Source organism: Diadema antillarum, unplaced genomic scaffold (genome assembly GCF_040938485.1).
Source record: "Diadema antillarum isolate AM-2024a unplaced genomic scaffold, OU_Dant_1.0 seq00000688_RagTag, whole genome shotgun sequence".
In the NCBI taxonomy this organism is placed as follows: Eukaryota; Metazoa; Echinodermata; class Echinoidea; order Diadematoida; family Diadematidae; genus Diadema; species Diadema antillarum.
In genome coordinates, this window is record NW_027271593.1 from 8,990 (window position 1) to 15,146 (window position 6,157).

The following is a 6,157-nucleotide window of genomic DNA, read 5'->3' on the forward strand; positions in this document are numbered from 1 at the left end:
AAATTATGCATACATTATCCTACAAGATAGAATACTGTTCAGCTCTGTTACCTGTCTGAAGGAGGGCGTACGAACGTCATGTAATATGCCAAAATTGATACAATCACATTTCTGCTTCCTCCATTTTTCCCCTCATATTTCGGGGGGGGGGGGGGGTATGATTGTACAGGCCATCCCCCCTCCTCCATTTCAGGGGGGGGGGGGGATATATCCCCCCATCCCCCCCCCCCCCCCGGGATTTACGCCCATGCCTGCGAGGTGCTGCCGTAAAGAGTTTCGTACTGGTGTTCTGCGTGTACCTCTGCTGGCGAACCCCCGCGACTCATTTGGAACAAGTTTGAGCATGCTCAAGGCCTTTGTCATATATCAATCTGGGGAAGTTTTATGTTGACTCGTTTGACAAATTTGCTACCCGGAGCTCTCCGCAGCTGGTCCTCACCTGACAATACCTAAATAGCGCCATGGGCGTAAATCCCGGGGGTGGGGTGGGGGGAGGGGGGAAGGGTGGGGGTATGCATCCACCCACGCCCCCCCCCCCCGAAATGGCCTGTACAATCGTCCCCCCACAAATTTGAAAAAAAAAACAACATATAATTTTGACAAGTGAATATGCTGGAAAAAGTTCAGCAGATCTCTTATACAGGCAAATAATGAGCAAAACAGTTGTATTTAGACATTTTGTATTTCATTTTGTTCAGCAGAATGGAGGGAAAGTACTGAATGCATATTTCTATATTCTAAGTGTATACGTACTGGCAAAGATATTTTAGATTACGATTATGATATGACAAGATGATGACGAAATTAAAAACAAAATGATGATCATAAACATGATAGTGATGGTGGCGCTGATGAGGTTGACGATGGTAAAATAAAATAGTATACCACAGAAACATCGTTTATGTTTGCAGTATTTGTAAATTTAATTCACTAAATATAAGAAAGAGCCTGGCTGGTCAATGCAATAACAATAGTCCAGTCAAAATAAGAAAAAAAAGGGGGTCAACCAAAAAAGAAAAAAGAAATGCGACAAAAACTATCCCACTTGCATTTAATCTGGAAGAGGTATCAAAATAGCATGTTAAAAGTTCCCTAAAATTGGAGTGGTGGATCAATGCCTAATTTGCATATATTGAAAATGGCCGCCATATAACCTATTCAAGCTTATATCTTGGGACAAAAAACCCCAAACCAATACAAAGTCAGTTCTTGTGTCTTAACCTATGTTTTTAATATGCTTTTAACCTTTAGGAATTAAATTCTGTTGTTTATACCTATTTCTTTTTTTCCAGGTCAAAGAACACAATTATGATGTCAGTTGTAACTTAAAAGCATTCCTATGTACATAATTTTCATATGTGCATTTTGCAATTATTTGCAAAATGGCCGCCATATGGCTTGTGCATACCATAACTCCGATTATTCATCTATAAGTGGGCCCCTATGTGTCTCTTATCTTCACTGCCTCGAATAATTCCTGCAGTACCCGTACCTGCATTCAGGAGTAATTCACTGAAAATCTGCATAAATATGCATAAAAACTATCTTCATTCAAATTACTTATATGAATATTGTCACGATGTGACTGAGAGTACTAGTGTGATTGAATGTGTGAGACTCCTTTGTTCAGGCAAGCCATCAGGTGGGAAATGGGGACAGCAGGCGATACAGCATAGAAATTCAGAATCGGGCAAGCCAGGTGGAGAGAAGTGGTTAGTGAGAAAGGAAAGTGTCGGAAGAAAGAGGGAGGCTCAGTGGAGCCAGGGTAGAATAGCTAACTTAGCAGTTGGGAGGAAAGAATAGGTATTTAGTTAGGGGGAGATAGTTGGGATAGGGAGAATTAGTGGAAAGAAAAGGGACATAAATAGGGGAAAGCTAGTTGGAACCAGTTTAAGCACTGTAAAGGGTGGAGTTATATCAGAGGCGACAGGCAAAGTGAATTTGGAGGGAAAAATCAGTTGGATCTGAACACCAAATCAGACGTAAGTAGTTATGAAGCTGTATTAATTTGTTTTTGTAATAGTCTAGATTTGTCATTATTGTTATTTTTTTTGTATATAGAGATTTATGTTATGTTCGCTGGTTCACTATAATATGTGGATTAATTATGTTAGAGTATAGATTATGCTGTATGTCAGATTGGATGATAGTATAGATTATGCTGTATGTCAGATTGGATAATAATGTTGTATAACGATGAAATAGGATTTTGTTTTAGTTTGGTAGGAAGGCAGGAAAAGCCAGCAGGAGAATGTCATATGTGAAATGTTTAAATTTACGGCGATGATTGTGGATACAGTGTATTTTGTTTTTCTATGGTTTTATCAGGAAAATACAATCCAGGTTCTGTTGTTCATAGTTAATACTGCTGTTTGCCAAGAATCATTAACCTAACATTTAGTTAATCAATAATAACATAATTGCATAAGGAAACACTCATAATAGTTAGGTAGTTAAAGCAGTGGTATAGGGGGTTTATTTATATTCTTTTTAAATACCGCCATTATTGCAACACGACCGTTTTTATCTACAAAAAACAGTAAAAGCGGATTTGCTAACTATACATCTAATGCAATCACAGCGAAGAATGTGATGCCGCCCTCTTAATAGATGTACAGTCAACTTATGGGAGAATTAATCAAAAGAGAAAGATCCCGTGAAAAATTCATTATGTCGAAGGAAAATAAATTATGCACCATAATCTCATGAATTCTAAGCCCCTTGATTATAAAGCTGTACAGGAAGCTTCCTGCCTTTAGAATGCATGTCCAAACGCATGTAAACATGTAAACGAAACAAATTTTCAGAACCTCTTTGTGCCTACACCACACGTCAGACCATTATGTTATGTTACTCCCGCACGCACTGCGCACGGGGCTGCTTCGTGCGGCTGCGTGCAGGTTCGTGCGATCTCGCACGGGAGCGTATGGCTCCGTGCGCCCCTGTACGCGCCCGTGCGTAGTCGTGCATCTCCGTGCGGATCTGCACGCACCCGTGCAGATCCGCACGCCTGCGTGCGGATCCATACTCCCTCGCACGCTGTCGCACGGTCCCGTGCGGGTCTGGCGCACGGGCCCGTGCGGGTCGGGCGCACGGACCCGTGCGGCTTTGGGGTGCGATTTCGCACGGCCCCGTGCCGCCAGTGCTTGGTTCCCGCATGATCCCATCTCACCTCCCTGGTTCCCGCAGTGCTTACACAGTACGTGTGTATCACGTGTATACCGCGTGCGAGTCAATGCGCCATTCCCCGGCCGACAGGTTCAGCGCAAGCGTGAAATGAGACGATTCCCGACAATACAAGGCTTGTTACTTGCGCCAAGGAGCTTCAAACCCTTGCTTGCGCATTGCCAGTCAGTCGGCAAGCCGAAAAACCCCGTCTAGAATATCCAAGTTCTCGCACGGGTGACATCGAGTTGACCCCGCAGATCATGATCACTGAATTACATTTTCACATGATTTTTTTTTCTTTTTTTTTGTGGACAGGTTAAGGTTAAAACCTGAATGCAATATTGTTTAAATTTTCCAAGAGCGACATGAAAGGTCATCGACTTCGTGCATGGCTAATTCATTACCGATGTCCCGGAAATAATGGGTTCACATACTCGTCTAAATTTCCCCTAAGAGTCTTCTTTTTCATTGTAGGGCACTAACGAACGCATACCATGTAAAAGGAAAATTATTATCCAGCTATAAGATGATAACGTGATGATTAGATGGGTCAGCAGCGCGCGCCAGCTGAAATCATAAGGATATCATTCCTGTACTCGGCACGAAATCGCGAAAATATTGTACTGTCTCACATATAGAAATTGACGTGTTCCATGGATGCCCTTTGTGTGTTATGAGCGACCCCAGCGTAACTGACATGGTCAATTATAAGCGTCTACTAGCTGTGATATACTGTGCTTGTGTCTATCGGTGGGCATTATGTACAAGTAGCCTATTGCCTCTTGCTTGGCCTCTCTCTCTCTCTCTCTCTCTCTCTCTTCTCTCTCTCTCTCTCAACAAGTCATGAATTCACTTTACCCATCATGCCTAATCGAACTACGACATGATTGAGGTAACCGCGCCTTTTTATTCTCATAGTCAAAATCAAACTAATTCTTTACATAATTAAAAAAAAAACTTCATATAATTTCTCAAAATACTCAAAAGATGGCCTCAGTCAAAACTTTCTACAAAGATTGCATACGGCAATCTTTACGGCCTAAACAAGTTTGTAGAGCTATTAGTTCACCCTGTGACGATGACTTCGATTGCGTTTTGAACTTGTACCGAACTACTTTCAACACAACTATTACCTTTATAGTTCGATTGATGAACTAGTCTTTTGAATTCATAACCGACATTCGTAATCGTAAGCATACAGTAACAAAATACTGTCAATAATAGTTGGAAAATGCAAATGCTATAATAATACCGCGAAATACACGAGTAACGATCATCTTCATACATTCTAACTCCCAAGTGATGTCGCTTCGAAAATGACACATGGTTTGACTACTGCTTCCAGCAAAGAAAAGGAAAAGGAATGGGATATACTTCTGATGATAATATCACGCCGTACAAGGCATTCCACTGTATTTGGTAATGTCGGTTACGTTTTTGTGCGCTTTACGTACGGAAAATAAAAGGCAGATTGATGCTATTAAATGCTAACACAACGCATTCAAATGATTTTTTTGAAATAGACCGTGTACAATGTAATGTTTTAGTATTCGGTTTGAAACTTTAAATTTGCGAGTCCTTTATAAAGTTATATGGGTTATTACATTATCAAGCAAGAATTACAGTACTTTAAGAATTCGGATTTGCTCAGAAGATTAACAATGCTATCTTTGGCAATAGTTTGCAACAGAGACAATCCGCTTCAATAGATATACAATGTAATTCTGTTTTCATAAATAGAAAGGAAAACGTAAATAAGTCAACTTTATAACTTCAATTAGCTTTCTCACCAACTGAACTTGATTTGATCTGCCGTGCATGATATCGCTGTGTGTTCTATTAATTCTATGATATTGTTTAATTTGATATTGTTTAATTGGCACGCGTGTTTTTTTTTTATGCAGAATATTTCAGGTAAGTATAATTCATTGAAGCTAATAATGTTTGTACATATGACGTGTTCGTTGTTTTGTATTCTCATTTTTATAATATATCACGTGTCCATTATCTGATTATGACTACGAAAATATGACAACTGTTTAAATGCGGAGTATGTACTGGAACACTAATGTCTCCCACCAGTATAGACAAACTAATTTCTAGTCGTCTATCCCCGCTTGAAATGGAAATGAAATTACACAAAAAAAAAGAAAGAAAACGAAGTTCAATTTTCAGCAGATTTCAACCGTTTTGTTTAGTGCCTGATACATGTAATGGACAAAATTCTTTAGCGCATAAGCAATCACACAACTTTTGGGAATAAATGTATGTCTCAATGATTGTATCTTATGGAAGAAAACTCGTCTCCTTGTCTGAATTTTAGCTTCTTCTTTTTCAAGCTTGCGGGAAAGAAATAGTTGAACATCAATCGCAATCATAAAGAGAAGCCACATCCTTAAAAATAAACACAGGAGCACTGAGACGCACTACGAAATAAATACTGGCCTTTTATCACTATTGACAACGTATGAAAATGAAATGCTTCCTTTTGTTGGGGGGGGGGGGGTTATTGATTATTCTGAAGGTTCATAGATCTCAAAATTTATATGGTTCGCTATTAGCTTAGGTTCGTTAAGAAAAAAACAACAACAGATAAGTGCGTTCCTTTTCCGGTGGTTCCTTTACCCGAAAGTAATCAAGCAATCACTTATTTCAGTATAAGATTTGTGAATACAAAACGAAACGAGGACGGCCTTTCAAGTATTAATTCCGAATATAATTGTAAATATTTATCGGTCTATACTCAACTTCTCAAATGCAGAAAGATTGCAACTGTAAATGTGGTGTTCTGTAAAAAAGAAATAAATAAATAAAAATAGGTTTAAGCTACAAGTTAATGGTTCTTTATATACTATGGTATCACAAAAGTGACCGAGAATAAGAAGTACTATAATTTTAAATTAATATGATACAATCATAATTATAAAAAACAACATGAAGCTGTCAGGCCTATACATCAACATTTGCTTCTGATACGTATAGTGTAAAT